General features: G+C 29.4%; 1 long non-coding RNA gene across 1 annotated transcript; it reads left to right on the top strand.

Annotated features, from left to right (window-relative positions):
- The first annotated feature begins 13,487 nt into the window (after window positions 1-13,487).
- On the top strand, window positions 13,488-15,127 carry LOC115697064 (uncharacterized). Its single transcript, XR_004007868.2, has 3 exons — window positions 13,488-13,773; window positions 13,871-13,954; window positions 14,659-15,127. It is a non-coding gene; the product is annotated as an uncharacterized LOC115697064 (long non-coding RNA).
- Window positions 15,128-20,590: the final 5,463 nt, after the last annotated feature.

Here is a 20,590-nt window from a genome sequence, read left to right as displayed (position 1 = left end):
TTAACAGTTGTGTTTATGTTTGCAGGTAATCGTGGAGGAGATGATGACGTGTCACGTCATTTTGTGTGTGATACATTATTAACGTTATTTTTGTAAAAACTTACCTAATATAGTATATTCCTAAAAAAATCCCTTTTAATTATATAATTGTTATTCGTAATTTTGGATAAAAGACAAAGGGGGCCTTCACAAAAGCCCAATATGGTAATCAGACCTTTCCCTTGGCCCAAAATAATAAGTTACTCGGCCCATCCATCGAGAACAGGCAAAATTGGATCAATAGTCTGGTTCTCGCATCACTCCTCGGTGATAAATTTGGACAACAAGTCCTCGATAATAATTTTACGCTTAGCAGATGAACAATGTGAACTCAAGGAGGATACACTCAGGGGTCATTTAGAAACGAAATATAAAAGGGCATCTGAGATCACTTAGTGTCCCGAAAATTGCCCATTATGTGGCACTCTTTTGACACGATCCCGAAAAATCTGACAATCCCCTGTGTCAGGCCTTGGAGAGGCACACATCAAAAAGAAAATTACCTTTTTGGGCAGACACTCTTTAGTTTGGCATTCCTTTCTCCCAACGACAGTTGACGCTTCACCTGCCACTATCAACAGTACGATCGTGTACGGAAGGCAGCCCATCTAACTTGGGTCTCACCTGCCCAACCTAATAGCTCAAATTATATTGATAAATAACTATATTTTACCCCATCAATGTACTTTTTATACTCAAATAACCCTAATAGGTCTATATTAGTCCGACCCATTAAAGATATATGCCTATAAATATGGCATTATCCTTCCATGCAAAGGGTTGGAATTCTTAGAGTCCAAAACCAAAAAATACATTAATCTTCATAGCCAAGAGCTTAATAATAGTGACTTGTGAACTAAGACTCATTAACACTTCAACCACATAAAAAAAACTTGTCTTAATTTCTTCTTAATCTTTCTTTCTTTAACTTAATCTTTGTTGACTCAGAAATCTGAACAGAGATTCCTTAGCCACACTCGCTAGTTAGATTGGCGAGAATGAGATATATGTTAAGGATAAATAGAGAGACACATCAATTTATAGTAGTTCACTCCTTGTATCGCGACAGTAATAGAGCTACATCTACTTCGAATTTTTATTCTCACGAGATGGATTACAGAAAAATAGCTAAGTCTAAAAGCTTTAATTTCTAGAGACAGAAACTAGAGAGAGATGCTCTGACCTTATGACTAATTTTCTGAATATGGAAAATGAGCTAGATGAGCTCTAATTTTATAGGTGAATGAGGTCCTATTAAATGTGAAGAAAATAATCCAAAAATATGACCAAATACAAATTGGCTATTTTTGACCGTAGATGATGATCTAATGGTAAAAATTAATTTATGAGATTGATAGTTAATTTTTGGAGTTCAAGTCGCGACAACAGGACTTACTTCGGGTAAGTTGCAGCTTAAATTTATAACTTCCTTGGGGGTGAAATTTGGAGTCAATAACTTCAGAATTGTGATTGAAATGTGAGATATGTCTTGATAAATCATTGAAATAGCTTCAAAATACAAGTTGAATCACGTTAATCGGATCAATATTGAGTGAGTTATGACCATTTTACTGAAGGTTGTTCTGGGCCTAGCGCCTAGGTTGACAAGTGATGTCAACTTGATGCTGGGTAAGTGGGAAAACATGTCAGGAATGAATTTTCTAATGACTAAGTGATATTTTGACATCACTTAGTCTATTTCTGTGTTCTGGGGAAGCTGGTCACTATTTCTCAAAGATGTTGCTGTTTTGCAAAAATGGGAGACTCAAAACTACCCAATTTTCGAGTAAATCACCTTGTCGGAAATGTGAAAATATGAAGTTATGAATTTTAATGTTCTAACTTCATGGCTCTTAGTTATTGTAAAAAAACTAGATGAACGGGTGAGACGAAATGAGAATCGCATAAGCAAATTCCAGTGCACTAGGCCATTTGTCAACCTGGGTGTTGGGTGCTTATTTTAAGGCTTCTGAGATGTCGGTTTGATACTTTCAAGGTTCTAGAAATTGAGGATGAGGTAACTTTTGGAAATATTTTACCAGGATCTAGATTTACTACCATGTATGTTTCATTAACATCCTAATATGAATTCTAAAACAATGAAATAAACACATATAAAGTTTAGTGAACCTTACATTGGGTGCAGCGGAATATAATGACTCCTTCCGTTCAGATCTCTAGCCCTTGATTCCTTTCTGTAGCAGAGCATCACCAAGATCTGAACCTGGATCTCTTTCTCTCCTTCCTTTGATGCTGAATCTCCTTCTTGTTGTTTGGAATCTCCTACAGTCTTACACACTATGATCGAGATACCACTTGATGTGTGTGAGCACTCACTCATTCACTAATGGCCGGAATTATTTAGTGTGAAGAAAGGCTTAGTGTTTCGAATTGAAGAAGAAAGAAGAAGGAAGATGTCTCATCTAGGTTTTTAGCTTTGGAGACATTAGTTGGATAATGAGACCATAACCTTCCTTTTATACTATTCTTCAATAGGGTTAGGGTTGAATTAAATGGATTAAAAAAGAATAAAATATTGAGCAATAAATCACACTTGGCCGTACACTTAAGTGAGCCAATCTCTAGTTACAATTTTGCCACTTTATTTCAACCACTTATTCTTCTTTTCAATAATACCATATTTCCAATTCAACCTTATAAATGCCAAAACTATTTATTTAATAATTAAAATAACTATCAAATAAAATTGTCATTTATAATATTTATTAATTAGACTCCATAAAGTCTCTTAATTAACAAATAAACCCCAAAATACTATTTCTTCACAATCAAGCCATAACATAGTGAAAATTCATAAACTAGACATAGTCTAACTTTAGAATTATAATTGATTAATTAAAATCAATTAACTGAGTCTTACAAGCAGTATGGTCTTAACTAGTATGGGAACCATGGGCCTATATAACCGAGCTTCCAATAAGTCGAACCGAATTTACCAAGTAAACTCCCTAACTTATTAATTCCTTATTGAATCCATACTTAGAACTTGAAATTGCACTCTCAGTCATATAGAACGCTCTATATGTTTCACGATATAGATACGTCATTAGTTATCCATTGTTATAATCCTAATTTGATCAATGACCCTCTAATAGATGATCTACAATGAATAGGCACTAAGTTACCGTTACACTTTCAATGTATTTTATCCTTAAAATACTTAGCTCCGTATAAATGATATTTCAGCGAAGTGAAATGAGATCTCCACCATTTATCTCTGTTTAGCCAAGCTCGAAGGATATCATCGTTTCACTTCTAAATTCCTATAGAAGTTATAGACTTTATATTTATGTTAGTGCTCCCACTCAATCATACTATCATGTTCCCAAAATGTACGTATCACCCTGACCCAAAAGTAGGCTTAACTAACAAATCAAAGAACATGTATAATACTCTTGAGATCGAACCTAAACATATCAAGATTAAGATCATTTGATCTAGGATCAACAGGTGATATTGAATTGAATAGATATTACGGTAAATTTTAATATATCTAATCAAAGTTCAATATCGGTCCCTTCCGATGTATACTCCATACATCCGATACTGGTAAACTTTGCCAATGCCCTGGAAAGGACATAACACTTATCCAAGGTGTAAGAATACTAATCGCTGATTATACCATGCTAGTCTAAATCCAGTGTTCTGACAAATCAGGAAATAAACTTTCGAACATATAATTAAGATTATATTCCACTGTACTGACAACACTATAATCATTAACAAACTCATATGTTTTGGACTTAAATAGAATTCATACATTATATATATAATCATGAAATAAATCATGTGAACCGTGCAACATAAAATGTCACTTCTGATCTTTATTAATAAGTAAATCTGATTATATTAAAATGAGTTTTATTTAAGGCATAAAACCCAACAGTAACCTACCCTATTTTTGACCATTTTGAAGAGAATTCTCAGAGTAGAATTGACATTTGAATGATCGAAACCAGTGCACCAGGTTGATTGTGATTTCTCCCTGAGTTTGCTTGTATCTTCGTTATTTCTGATGACGAAAAAAATGCCTGGAACATTTTTTTGGGAAACTGACTAAAAATGGCCTTGGTTGACAATATGTCAACCTGGGTGCTGGGTCTATTGTCAACATGGGTGCTAAGTCTAGTTTAAGGCCATTTGGAAGTTCCATTTAGTCACCGAAAATAGTTGAATTTTAATCTTTACTGAAAATGGAGAATATGCCTAGAAGACTTCTAAAAAAATCCTTAGAAATAGCCCGGGTTGATAAATGTCAACTTGGGCATTGGGCCAGCCCCAAGTGTCAACCTGGGACTGGGCCCTTGTTCAGGCACCCAAGTTGGGTTATTTTTTCCCCAAAAGTACCTATTTCCTCATTTTTAATGAAGACGAAGAAGATGCACGAGTCAGATTTTTGATCTAATGCTTGGAAGTGGCCTACGTTGATAGATTGTCAACTTGGGGGCTGGGGTGCCCAAGCACTGGGTGTCCGAGCATCGGGCGCTTGGGTCCTAAAAAATGAACGTTCTCTGAATCTGATTCTGATGCCTCAAATATGTTCTTAGTATGTCTAGTTCATGTCCCAATGCAAAGTTTGACCTATTTGCACTAAGAAGGTCCCAAAAATTGAAATCATAGTTGAGGATGTCAACTTGGGCACTGGGTGAAACCCTAGGTGCCCAAGTTGACTTCCAAAGTGCTAGTTTGTGTACTTTCAGCTATCGGGGCTTGGATTTGGTTGCTCCATGTCTTCATGTTGCAGAATAGTAAAAGATAGTAATTTGGAAATGAGTTATCAAAGTCCAAACTTTCATTCCGAAGTTCTCAAAGTCAACATGGGCATAGGGCTAGGTACCCCTCCCAGGTCGACTACTATGACTAAGGACTACTCAACTCCGAGATGACATCTTTCTTGTCAGGTGTCAAACAATGATGTCCACGTCACAAGAAAATTTTTCAGGTTAACATTTGCCCCCAAGTCAACTTTACACTTGTGTGGAGTTGACTTGATGACGTGAACCGAGCCCATTTCTCTTGAAACTACATGCAGATGGGCATCAATTTTGATAATCTTAGACAATTGTTTCTGTTCTTCAAGCATTCATAATAGAATTAGGACTTTGAATTCTCTTGCTCTTGTATTTGGGGATTTTCAAAAAAATAAAATAAAAATAAGCAAAGAAAAAGAGGAAGAACTTATTATTTTTCATACAAGGCTATGTATGAAAAGTGGATACATGTTACTTCATACATGTTATTTTTCATAAATGTCTCATCAAATTGAATCTCTTGAATTGAAAATTAAAGAACATGAGGCTATTTTTCGTTTAAAAGATGAAAAAAATTATTCTATTAAATAATGAACTTGAAAATTTCAAGAAAAATATTCAAATACTTAACCTTGGATCTTAATAATCCTTGAAAAAGCGTACAAACATTTTTGCAGGGTAATTGCTCTTTTAGAATGTGAAAGAAGGATCCCTAATCAGTGATATGACCTTACTACCCTAAACAGTGATATGATCTCGCTATTTATAGGAGAAATACAATTACATCTATCGAGGCAATATAGGAGATAAATTAGAGAGTTTTTTTTTTTTTTTTTGAAGAAAGATAAATTAGAGAGTTTGGAATATAGGATCCCATGATTTTCTCTATCCAACAAATCGATCCGGCTAAAGTAGGGATTCAATTTCTAAACTTTTATTTATAAAATTGATAAAAAATGATAAAAAATATAATTAATTTTTAAAATTTTGTTTATAAAGTAATTTTTTAAAAATTAATTTCTAAACTTTTGTTTTAATATTCTCCTATCTCATTCTTATTCACAATATTTAACAAAACAATTAGTTTAAAGTATTCAATATATACATATACAATACATAAAAAATGTATATACAATATAATTATAATATTTTTATACATACATATACAATTACAAAATATGTGTACATACAATACATAGTCAATAAAACACAAAATACATACATATATACTACTAAAGTTTAGATTTTTACCTTATTATCGAAATTCGGCAACTAATACCGACCAAAACCAAGCCACCGCGCACAACTACAAGAACACAATCTTAACAATCAAGAAAAATTCTAAAAAAAATTACAAAATAAAAGATAAAGCAATGTAAATAATTAAATTATTAGAGATTAGATTTATACTTTAATGGACGTTGAGATTCAACGATTTCTCCACCAAAACTAGCAGTCGAAGCTACAACCACCACAACCACTACCTCTAAGCTCGGTTTACACTAAAATACTAAAAAAAAGACGATCAAACATCAGTAATATATTTTTGAGTATGAAAAATGCAAGATTTAAAAAACAATGGTTAAAAACAGATTAAAAGTCAAGAAGTGAGGGAAGGAAGGGGGTGGTTGGGCGAGGGTTTGGAGTTTCGGCCATTTTGGCTCTGGTTTTTTGTGGGAATAAAGAAGATAAAGTGAGCTAGAAGGAAGACAAAATAGGGTTTTAACACCCTATGACATCGATTATAAGAAAATAATCGAGGCCATAAGTGACCCATACGGTGTAGGTTATTTTCAAATAACCGACGCTATAGGGTGTTAAACCCCTTTAGCTGATAAACAACCTTTTAGTGTCTCTTTTTAATTTTTCAATAAAAATAAGCATCTTTAATAACCAAAATTGTAGAAGTGTGAATAAGCAATTGATAGAGAGTCGTAAAAGATTTCTCCTTTATTGTTAAATAATGAGATTACATGGAAAATTTTTTAGTTAGAGAATAAAACTCCAATAAACTTCCACTTGAACAAATATAACTACAAATACATTTCTATTAATCACATGTTCTTGACGTGCTTCTCCAAATTCGCTTCTGGTATCTTTGTGAAAGAATTTGCTAGGTTGTTTTAAGTGGTAATCTTATCAACTAGCATGTCTCTCCCGGTCACAAAATTTAGAATTTTTGCTTTATATATGCTTAATCTTCTTGTGATTTTTACGTTCTTTACTGTTGGCTATCGTACATGTTCATTAGCAGTTTATTCATATTTAGAATAATGCCATTAATATTTATGTAAATTTTTTAAGTCAAACTAATTCTTTAACAGCCTCATAAATAAGAGCATTGTTATTAGGTATCAGTGCTGTTTAGCACCTTCTCGAATGTCACATTGTGATTAGCTAGCGATACTCCCTAAAATAAGTTATTATATTAAACTATATGAGACCTGATATTTAGTTAGACCAATAATGATATTAATACATAAGAGGATGCTAGGGACCACTGGTACTAGGGGTGTACGTCGGTCGGTTTGGTCGGTTTATATTACATTTTATTCAACCCAATGTAAAGATCGGGTTACAAAAATTTAAGTGCATCCCGCCCAATTAAAAAAAAAAATAAATTAGTAACCCGCCCAATGAAAATGGTCACTAATATATATTTATATTTTGTTTACATTCAATTATTATATCTTAGTTAGTTGTAATAATGAGACAAATATATATATAGATTAAATTTAAAGTTCAAATCAACTACCATAAAAAAATATTAGTTTCAACTTTATAATTATTTAAATAATTATATAAATTATATAATTATATAAATATGTATAGTTAAAATATATAAATATATATAAAAAACTCTCTTAATCGGGTTAGTCGAGTTAGTTCGGGTTGATTGTGCGTGTTAGTATTATTTTTAACTTGCTCAATATAAAGATTGGACAGGATTGTATTTTTCTCGGGTTTTTCGATTTGTTTTCGTCGGGTTATCTCGATTTGGTTTGGACTAATTGTTCGGTTTGGACGGTTTACAAAAATCTATATACACTCCTAAATGATACCCTTTAGCATTTCTCCATCAATGATTATATATTCCTCAACGGTAGTCTCAAATTGCAGATTATTATTTAATGCTTCTTCAAATAATGTATCTTGACAAATTAATCTTTATATATATTTTTTAATAATATTTTATAGTTGATAGAGAAGGATATACGTGAAACATGTATATTTATATATATATGCACATACACATATACACTATTTATAGTTACAAAAGAGAGTTTAAGGTCACAATTATTTGTGTAGGGTTTAGGGCACTAGAAATGGATAACATAACACATGGGTGTAGAGTAGGGCACTGAATACTCTTTTAGCTACATATAATTAAACTTAGACTTTATACCCACGTTGATATGCATACTGAACGAGGCCCTCCAACTCTTTATGATCATTGATATCGACGTAGCCATTGTGATTAGAGTCAGCACGGTGCATAGCTCTGTTAGCTCTGTAAAATCCAGAAGAAGAGCCAAGATCCTTGAACACCTTCTTGATTTCATTCTTGGACAGTTTCCCATCTCCATTCATGTCTTGGCTTTTGAACTTACTCCTCAGCTCTTCTTTGCTCCTACAATAATCTACCAATGGTTTCATGGTAAAGTTGTTTCTGGGCGTGTCCACATGTATAACCATTAATGTATGGATTATATTACTAGTTACTTGAGTAGGAAACTAGATTATTATGTGCAAGATAGATATAGGGATCTCTCCCTTCGTTTATATAGGGAATATAAAATGCTAATTAATTAAAGAGAAATATTGTATAAGAAAAGAATAATATATATTAGACTATAATTTAACAATTATTATATAAAGTTGGGAGGAGTGCTGCCTTAATTAGTTCTTTGAGCACTAATTAAAGTAGCTGTATGGAAATCAATAACAGATTAATAGATAGGTGCGGCTTTGAGAGCCTCTAGAAGTTTCTCGTTTTGGTACCTTTAAACAAAGAGCATTGCTATAAAGCATTAGTGGTGCCTAGCACCTTCTCGACATGTCACGTTGCGATTGATTAGCGATATTCCTTAAAAACTATTATATTAAATTACATGGCTACCGATACTTAGTTGGACCAATAGCGATACTTACACATAGGAGGGTGCTAGACACCACTGGTGCCCTTTAGCATTTATCTTAAATTAACAAATTATATCAATTGTTTGTCTTAAACTTCTATTTACTTGCATTAATCTAAATATTACTATCGACAATGACTTGTCACAACTAACAAAATCAGGTGTCTTAAAAGTGTGTCATATTTATACAAAATATATATAACAGAGAATATATCTTATAATCCTACTTTTGATGTGGTGGTAAAAAGGATTGGTAAATTAACATTGGTATTAGAATTTTTGCCAGTACAAAATAAAAAATGTTGGCAAAAATGACTTTTCTCAGCACGTAAATGTACTAGGAAAAATAAGACTTTTACAATTGTAAATGTGTGCTGGTAAAACTTTGACTTTTTTGGCAGCACAATTTATTTTTTACCAGCATAGTAGTAACTGCACTGTCAAAAATAACATTTCTTCTAGTTAATATAAATTGTTTGAATCTTGACTTAGATAGGCATCCTGAATTATTCATAATCTTTTAAAAAATTACAAAAATCTCATGTCATTTACGGTTACATGTCAAAAATGTTTTAGTGCCTATGTTACATAATAAATATATACATGGTTTATTTGACAAGCCCTATAAAGAATGATATTGTAATAAATAAAAAAAAATATTTTCTGATAGAACTTTATATATATTGTATTTATTTTAATATTTAATACATAAGACATAATTCGTATTAGCTTGTGTTATAATAGAGATGATCTCGAAATTGGGGTTTGAGGTCTAAGGATTTGAAGTTTGGGGCTGGGGGCTGGGGCCAGGGGCTAGGGTTCAGGTCTGGGGTCAGGGTTTGGGTTCGGGTCCGAGACAGGGATTGAGATCTGAGGATGGGGTTTAGGTTAAGGTTAGGGGTCGTGGTTAAGGCTGAGTCTGGGTCCGGGCTCAGGGTTGGGGGTTGGCTCCGGAGTCAGGGTGGGGGTCGAAGGCCGATCTAATGATGGGATGGGAGTTGGGTGGAGTCTGTGTCGGATCTAGGGCTGTGATTTGGGTATGGAGCTTGCATCTGGGCATGTGTATGGGTCCGGGGTTAGAGATTAATATTCTCCTGATATCTATAACTAACTGAGTCTCTAGTCATTAGTTATATACATTAGATTTATATTCACTTTTTTATAATTAGATATGACTACGGTCTTTCTAATTTTATGGGAATTGTTTTACAAATACATAAAAATAATAAAAAAAATATGATTTTATTTATAAAAAATATAGTCTTTTGATATATTTTTATGTTGTATTTTTGTTAATTTATTGTTGATTTTTTGTTATTTGTATGTTATTTTTTGTTGTTTAGATGTTATTTTCTTGTTACTTTTATATAGTTTTCATATTATTTTTGTGTTGTTTTTATAAAACACTATAAAATGTAAAAAATGATTTAAATTTAAAAATATAGTTTTTTTACAAAAATTAATAATTTATTATAATTATTACACTCGATTGGAATAAAATTCATATAATCTCGGATTCTAAAGTAGCAGTCCAAGCTTTGGATCAGAGGAAGCGCATTATTTACTGGCAACTTTTAGATTTATCTTTATCTATCTTAGATCTTATTAATAGTTTTCATTGTTGTAATCTTTTCTTTGTTAAGCGTGTACTAGTCTTTCTTTTTAGCAGAAAGAGCTAGATTCTCTAGAGATTTTGCTAGTACGTTTTTTTGGGAAAATGGTTAAGGTAATAAAATAGGTGAGTGTATGGTAAGGTGCATGAAGTTCTATCTCAAATCCAATTAATAATGAGAGGAGTAGCTCATACATCTTATATATAGTATTTAATTTCAATACATTATCAATATGAGACTCTCAAATAAAGAGAAAATTTTCCCTCTGATCATTCCCATCTTTCTTTCCTAGTATTTGAACTTGGGTTCTTTCAAAAAGAAAATTATTACACGCGATAACATCAATGAAAGGCTTATGAATTTATTCATTTATGCTATATGCTTCTATATTATGTGCATTTAATTTTAATATAATACAATTCCTACACTGCTTTGTCAAATATATATAAGTAGAAGTTAGGTAAGTAGCTTCTAGTAAAGAAATTATTAGGTAAGTATAATATTAGGGAAATGATCCCAAGTCTAATATTTTGTTGCAAAAAAAGAATATATAGTTTTCATTTATTTCACTTTTTCAAACATGCAGTTTCTAATCAGATTTAGTATGAAAACAAATTATATTCTGCAATCGATATATGTATGGGATAAACAATGCTTATTTGCAAAAGTAATTATAAATTTAGTTTGACTGCTAAATGGTTATATATATCAAATATTGTATGGGAATATTTTGAAATCTTAAATTAAATAAATATATTTAAGTTAACCGCCACGACCACTAATTAATGATTTCAAAGATTCGGAATTGGGCGGTGCAATCACCCCAAACTTATAATTTTATTAATTTATTTTTTGTTGCTTAATTAATAAGTTTATAAAAGTACATACTTATGTGGAATAGGTTCAATGCATATATATATGAGTAACAAAATTGGTGGATTAACCTTGGATACATAAGGTTTGGAATATTAGAAATTCAGCTTTTCAAGATTGAGCAATTGTTGACCTCACTTTTTTCTCGAAGTTCAATCTTTATATTAGGATCTAATCAACACAATCCACATTCAAACAATGATCAAACAAATGGTAAACAAAGATTAACAGATAAACAACAATTAACAAACACATTGTGATTGAAACAAATGCTAGAAAGTAAAATCAATGAACACCAAATTTACTTGATTCAGATTAATCTCAATGTGAAATTAGTCTTACTCATAGGGTGGTAGGGCCTTGCGATTAAAGTTGTACTAATTTGGGTTAGACTTTTTCACAGTACAAAATTGGCACGAGCACAGGTAAATATGAGAACGATACGACACGAAAGAATATGAGTTCGGGTCCGGCACGACACGAATAAATATGAGTCCAGATACATAGCACAAATAATATAATCTTAAACACGACATGACATAAAAAGCACAAAAACATAAATTTTTAGCACAAAAACACGACATGTAAGCGCGATATATAAAACATTAAAATTTAGTATTCTTGATAAGTGATTATTCACAACAAACTATTTATAGGCTTTGGTTAAGGGTATAGAAGTCAAGTTGTCAATCTCATGTTGATAAGTGGGATAAATGTGATGAGTTGGATGCATAATCAACAGACTATTGTAACGGCCGACCCGTTTGGCACAATTTTTTAAAAAAATTAAAAGTTACTTTTTGAAAAAGATGTGATAAAAATATATTTAATAAACAGTTCAAAAATAACTTATTGAAGAATTATAAAGAAGCTACAATTAAAAACTAAAACTGATACAATTATACTTTTTCAAAACCTATTTGATTAAAAGACTATTAATAAATTTATTAATTATACTAAAAATTTATCCACTTATTATTTATTATAAAACAAAATATTTTAAATAAATAATATTTAAATCTCTTATTTTTTTTTTTATTTTGTCTTAAAAAATATTTTTTATTTTGTATTTTTAATATTAACATTTCACATCAACTTAGAGTTTCTTATATATTTAAGTTTTTAAATTTTATTTATTTATTACATATTATAAAAATATAATTTATTTTTATCAAATACATATAAATTTATACTTTTAGAATAAAATATATAAAAAAAATAAAAAAAATTATATAACATAAGTTTTTATATATTTGTGATTAGATTATAACATTACCAATCATTAACATTATAATAAAATCTTAACAACTCACAACACTTTAAAATTTATAATTTATCAAACACTCTACTCGAATTTTTTTCTCAATTTTCACAGCATAACTACAACTAATTTTCCCGACAACACAAATGTGCTAAACTTGTTAGCCATTTGTTCAATGTAACACTCATTATATATGAAATATATTAGTAATACCCATAAATGTAACCAAAAAAAAAAGGCCTTCCCTAAATTTAGAATAAAATCTATGGAGTGAAGGTTTTTTTCAATTATTATTATTATTTTTATTATGAAAGGATATATAATTGTATAAATTAAATTGAAAAGAATTTCAGTCAACAAACAACACACTATACCTTATAACAATCCTCGTGTAATTCGGAGTTACAGTCAACAGACATACAAAATATATATATTGGTATTGAAACTTACAATAAATTAAGTACTAAAAATGACCTTTTGAAGAGAAAAAAGAAAATAATTAAGACCTTATGTTCAGATAAAATCGTCCAACAAACATGATATCTTTATATATTAAAAGTGCCTATCTAACGGCAATTATTGGTTTAACGATTCTTGGTTTAACGATTCTTTTTTTTATTTAGCCTTACACGATTAACTTAACAGACTGTTAACGTTAAACGTTAAAAAATAAATAAATCCAATAATTAAACCCAAAAAATTAAACAATCTTTTTTTAAATTAAAAAAAAAATATCTCACCCACATATCTCTCTAACAAATCCTCTTTCCTTCTTTTTTTTTAACGACGGTGAAGGTTAACCATCAATATTTGAATAATAAAGCAAAAAGTTGAAAGCTCGACAGAGAAAGGAGCAAAACATTGTTTCTTTTTTCCTTTTACTCTTCAATGAAGCTCCTTCTTTTATAGATGTTATTATTTTTTTACCAATTTCATCGTTAATATTCTAAATTAGGGATTCTCGGCCAATTCATATTTTCTTTCTCTTTTAATTATTTCTGATTTTTGACAAAGACAAACCGATTATACTACCATTCTCTTACTTCCTTCCTTGAATTCTCAAAGTCACTCCAATGGTGAATCTCATCATTTACCTTTATTTCTTTGTTTGAAAGGTATCGTTTTATATACATACAATACATTTACTGTATTTGATCATTTTATTATTTCTAGATGTTACTTGTAATGTGTTTCGCACTCTCACGCCGCTCCTCTCTGTCTTTAAAGCCTGAAACTGAAAAAACTTGAGCCATTGAGGTATGCCTTTCTTCCTCTTCATTCAATTTTCATTTAGGGTTTTCGTTCTTGGAAATCTAATATATATATATATATATATAAATAATTTCCTGTTTTTTCCCAACAAAAACAAAAAGAAAAATGGTTAATAATATGATATGAAATATGAATGGCGGTTTCATATCTTCATTTTCTGCAACCTTTGAACTTCTCTTCCACAAGTCGTTTATCTATTTCCAGTAGAGACTCTCTTACGAGAAGGAACACTTGCCTTGTATTAGCTTCCAACAACAAGGTTGTCTTATATCAGATCTTTTTATCTCTTGAAGCTGTTCATCGTTGCCCGTTAATATGTAATCCATTATTATTCGAGCTACATCTGGACTGCACATTCTCATAATGCTTCACCATCGTGTAAGGTATACACCTCCTTCCTGCATATCAAGGCTATGCCTTGTTCGATTTTTTTCCGCCTCAAAACTCTTATTTCAAACATTGATATACTGTCAGAAGATTACCCGGTTCTTAGCGGACAATATTCCCGTACCCCAAATGTTTGTTGACTTGTCTTTTTATGTTTCTTTGATTCAATTGCATTCATTATATTATTAGGCAAGGGATCATGTTCTTTTTGTTAGATCATCAGCTAACTCCATTATTTATCTCACCAACTAGCCTATTTTCCATTTGCCAGTTCTTTTAAGACTTTTTATTGTTTGGTTCAGGAGAGATTTTTCACAACTACGGGGCTATGTTGCAGATGAACAAGTTTTATTTTCAAGAAAAGGGAAAGCTTAAGATTATTCTTTCGGGGCTACTTCATTGCTTGTCGTTCTTGCCTCCTAATAAGGAAAAGGATGCCTCAGCTGAAAAAGTAGCTCCTTATTTTCTGATTGTCATCTATGTTGTTATAATTATAATCTTACTAAATTCATAAAGATATTGGTAAGAATGCCGATTTCTGGCAAGTAAACAAATTAACTTTTGTATGTAAATTAGATTTTCATCACCTTTGATCCAACAATAACTTGAGATTTTCCTTTTAGATAATCTAACCTGATTTTGTTATGGTTTTTAATGTTCTTTCTTTCAAAGATTTGTAGTATAAACCCAAAATTTGTATTATTGCTTTCTTTGGAAGAAGATTCTTCAAGGACTGGACATACATAAGTAGAACCTATTTTGATTTTCATATTTTTTGTTGGTATTAATGACTTGCTTGTTCATTTACTAATACAAAGTAAGAAAAATCCCATAACTGAGATTCTTGTAGCTAATGATCTAAGTGTGACAATCTCGCTTCAATCTACATACATTCACCCTTATTGGACACATTGTTATTATTTGTGTGTAATATAGAAATAAATTACATTACATATTGAAACTATTTTGTTAGAACTACTGCTAATATTATTCTCGGACTAGGATATGCCTTGCAGCTGCCATTATTGTATTGGTACTGCAATAGTTACTACATGAATGAAATGGATGTAGTTTTCTCTTACAAGAAGCTATTTTGTAAAATAAATACAACTCTAAGCTTAGTTTTATTTTTCATAAGGTTTTTTATATTGAAATTTTAACTAATAATTCTTTTCTTCTGATTTAAGATGATATTTTTTCATTCATTTTCGTTACATAATATTTCTTTTAAATTTTTCAAAACGCATATATTGATCCTTTTAATTTTCCCGAAACAAAGAGTAAATGTTGAAGTCATATGTTGTTATGAGTATGAATATATTGAGATAAATTTAATGTTTATTATTAATAACAATGTGTATATCATAGCTTTATATACACAATTATGGCATTCTTAACAAGTTTACTTTTATAAAGCAAATCATTTAAAAAATAATTTACATTTAGTTGCCGAATTCTTAAAAAAAAACACTAGAACTTAAATAAAACTAATATGTACGTGGCTTGCCACGTAACTTTCATCTAGTTCTTCTTATATATGAGATTGATGCATGAAAGAGAAAATGATTAAATTAAACCTTATGTATATGTTCAGACAAAATCGTTCAACAAACATATAATATTCATTCTTAAATATCATGACATTGAAGTTTAAAATTAATTAAAGAACTGTCTAAGTAGCAACAAAACCTCCAGTAATTTCTCCCCATGCATCAATCTCATCTCCATCTTCAAATCCCAACTGAAAAAAAAAAAGAAACACCACACATAATATTAATAACCCATCATCAATTATATACTAGAAAGTAATAATAATGATAAAAATTAAATCTAATACAATTTAATTATATTTTTTTAATATACAAAATTTAATTTAGTTTTAAATTTAAATATATTTAAATAATTTTACTAAATAAGTAAATAAATTTAAACATTTTAAACAATAAAACTAATAAATTTATTAATTAATTATTTAAATTAACGTCTAATTTAAATGTAAAAAAATAATTAATTAATTAATTTAAGGAGAATTATTCTATATAATATTTTTTTTTTAAAATTTATAGTTTGAGTTTCTAAAGTGGTTGCAGTGCTAATAAGAGTTTCTATACAATATTTTGTTACAATTTAAGTCGCAGCACCAGTTGCAATATGTGTTTTTATGTAGAATTCTGTAATAATACAAAAAAAAACTGTTTTAAAATGTAAAAATAAAAAAACCCATTAATTTAAAAGTGTTCATTTTAAAAAAAAAAAAACCGTTAAACTAATTATTTTCGTTAGATAGAAGAGATTGAAAGAGTGACCTGGTGAGGAGTTTGGTGAGGTGTAATACGAGCACCGTCAAAGGTGAATCGAATTGTGCCAAAATCATACCCCATTTTAAGACAAAATGAATCCATTACCTCTCTCAGCATAACATTTCTTTTAACTCTGAATATCACTTCTCCTAAATCATTCTATACATATATAAATATCAAAATTAATTAGTCAACAAATTTATAACTATATATATATAATTAATAAAGTTTAGATAAAATATAATAATTAAAATGACCTGCATTTGAACTTTGATAGTGACGTGAGAAGAAGTATTAATCTCAGGTTTGATGTCCTGTTCCATCTTTCAAAACTTTCTTCCTTGTTCTTTTTTTCTTCTTCTTCTTCTATATACTACATGTATTTATATTAGGGCTCTTTTCAAGGGGCAAGTGATGGGACTCTAACTATAATTAATTTATTCATTAATTAATTATTAATTACAGCCAAATAGTACTTAACAGTCAACATTCCTCCATCACTACTTTACAATCAAACGCCATGCATCCTTTTATTAACATACCATACGACTCTTCAAAATTAGATTTAAAACATATATGAAGCTTAAACTTAGGTTAGATTTATGAAATAATATAAGATGAAGACATATCTAATTTCATAATTGTGAGTATATATATATATATATATATATACATATATATCAATATACTAGACGGCAACTACGTGCAAGGCACGTTTTATCTTTTTTTGAGTATTTTTTTTTAACAATTCTTTTATCCATTTAAAAAAATACATAAGATAAGTATTTTTATTATAATTTTTAAATTATAACTTATATGTAATTTATAATTTAAGATGAAGATTGAACAATTTTTCTTGTTTCGCTTATTCAATAGAGTATACATTGAAATTCTTGTATCTTTGAGTCTTCATCTTCTCTTGATCAACATAAGTTTGTATTATCTAACACTTTATTAACAATTCATTGGAAACCGTTTCAATATATTTAGTCTTTTTTTGAGAAATAAATTATAAAAGTTAGTATTATTATCATTTATTTAAGTATATATTTTTGTACTAAATGGATGCATTTCAATTGTGAATGTATTTTTTCTATTTAAAATATTTGATATAATAATATAAATATTATTTATAAGTTTTATGTATATATTTACATAAAATATTATATTACATATTACGTAAGTTTAAGTTCTATTTCTTCAGATTAGATGTTTAATTATTTAAAAATATTACATAAGGTTGTTATTCTAATACTTAAAATATAATATAATAATATAATTTAATTTATTTTAATAGAAGTCTAAATTTAGTTTATCTAAGTTTTTTCTTACCTCTTATCAATGAGATATATTTTTTGGATTCTTTTTATTCCATATGTTGTTGTTACATATCTTTTGGTGACTTAACTTGTATTGCAACCGCTAATATATTCGTATTTTGAATGTTAAAATATTTTAGATTTAATAAGAAATTTAAATAGAAGGAAAATATTATTAGTATATTAAAACTAAATTACCAATTTTTTCTTTTGAAGACATGTAGGGGTCCAAATAATTATAATTGACTATTTTGTACTCCGGTTGTTAGTTTTTGTCTTCCTTTTTTGTCAATTTTTATATTTTTATTGTAGAGATTATTATCCATTAATATAAATAATCTTTATATTTAAAATGGTCATCTGATTTAGTAACATGTGCATTACTCATGTAATACCATTAATACATGAATATATCTTTCCAAGTTCTAAAAATTGTAGCTTCGATTTTATTTTGATGTAGTAAAGTAAGTACATAATTTTAGTTAAATTTAATAAATGAAATAAATAATATTTTATGTTTAATTGAGTATTCAAATAAATAATTTATCTTTGTGTCAATAAGAGTTAGTTTTTGATATTTTTAGGGTTGTATAATGACCAACTATCATATATATGGTCCACTCACATTGTGGCATCTTAATTGTTTAATTTTATCATTTTTAAGATTAATGTTACAAATAGAAAAATTTAATAATAATATAATTTAAAAATATTAAATGCAGTATTATGTAATAATTTAAAAACCGAAATGTTTGATTTTATCTTTCTGTAACATTATTTTTTTTAAAAAAAAAAATTATCTTTTAAGTGATTTTTATAAAATTTAAAAATAAGATTCTGCATTTACTTAAAATTATCATTTTCAAAACTAAATTTATTAATTTTAAAAACATATTATAAAATAAAGAAAAAGTAAAAAAAAAAAAACCCTAAATTTAAAATTAATTTTTCTATCGGTACTCTCTTTCTTCTTCTTTCCTCCCTCTTCTCGCATAGATGATTGGCTACCCTAGACGAGGGTACAGGGACAACGGAGGCAGAGGAATTGCGAAGTCGGTGCTACTCCGATCGTCTTGACAAAGAATCGCGTGAGAGAGAAATGGTGTGAGACGTGTTTTCGGCCATTCGTATAGCCTCCGTTTTGTGGCCGACATCAATGGGGATTTGTGATAAAGTTCGTCGTACAGGTTGGTGGAAGCGGGAGAGGAGAGCGATTCAGATCTAGGTTTAGTGATTATTTTTCTTCTTTTTTTTATTTTTCTTCATTTGTTGTTCTTGTTTGAGATTTGAGATTGGGGCTTTTTTTGTCTTGTTTTGTATCTGATATTGTTTTTCTGTTTCATTTTAGTTTGTGTTTGAATCTGAATTTGAGATTGATTGAAGTAAATTGTGGTTGTTTTTGTGGTGGTCGATGGCGGTGCCGTTAATGGTTGGCGGTGGGCTCACTGGCCTGTAATGGTGATAGTAGTGTCAAAGAAAAGAAAAAGTCTGATATTGATTTCTTTGTAAACTAATGAGAAGATAATTTTCTCTTTGTTTCATTTATAATTTATGACTTTGTGAATGAATGGGTTCTTGTACGAATGGATGTCTTGAGAATGGCAAAAGTTGTCTTGGTCTGTGATTGTGAATAATGTTTGTAAATAGAATGAGTTGTGTCTGTTAAAGTTAACTTTATTTTTTGGTATATTCTGTTAAATATACAAGAATCTGCTGTTAAGTGCACAACAAAATAAGTTAGATAGCCATTTTATATATTAGGTAAGATATATGGTTTTCTACTAATTTTTTCTTGATGTGTTCTCATTTAATTGATGGAAATAGAGGAAGAGTGGTTGAAATTATTATCCTTATATGTTTTTTTATATAGCAAACTAATTAGGTTTAGTATTTCACAACAAAGTCCATATATAGCAAATAAGATGTTTATTAGGTTCAATTAATTAAATCACTTATTTAATATAATTGAATTAACCTAAATAAATTGTATTAATTTGTAAACTTGTATATTGGATTATTGAAAATAACTAAATACATTGGCCAACCTGATCCAATCAAAGCCCCAATCAATTAGTGACCATTTTCAATGTGTTGAAGAATGCAAAATCAACCGTCCTAATCACTATTTTCGATGTGTTGAAGAATGCAAAAATCAACCGTCCTTTTCTTTTGTGTACGTAGGGCTGAACATCGGGTGGGTTTACCGGGTTTTAGGTTCGCGTATTTTGGGTTTACGGGTTTCGAGTTCAAAAAAAAGAAACCGAACCCGGACCCGAATAAGGCACGGGTTGGCGGGTTTCGGTTGGCTGGGTTAACCGGGTTGGCGGGTTGACCCGGTCAACTAAGTCAACTCTTTAAAAAAATTAATTTTTTTTATTCAAAACTAATAAAAATAACAATAAATTAAAATAAAATTTATATATATTATTAAAAAAAATTATATATTTCTGAATATAAATTATTTCATATAATATATATAAATTTTTAATAAAAAATTATATATAAAAATATATTTAATTTATATTATTTAAGAAAATAAATTTATAAAAAAATAAAAAAAATCTAAGAGTTTAAATTTAAAAAAAAGTTTAGGATTTTTTATTTTTTAATTAATA

This window comes from Cannabis sativa, chromosome 7 (assembly GCF_029168945.1).
Source record: "Cannabis sativa cultivar Pink pepper isolate KNU-18-1 chromosome 7, ASM2916894v1, whole genome shotgun sequence".
NCBI lineage: Eukaryota > Viridiplantae > Streptophyta > Magnoliopsida > Rosales > Cannabaceae > Cannabis > Cannabis sativa.
This window is presented reverse-complemented; position numbering and strand designations above follow the sequence as displayed.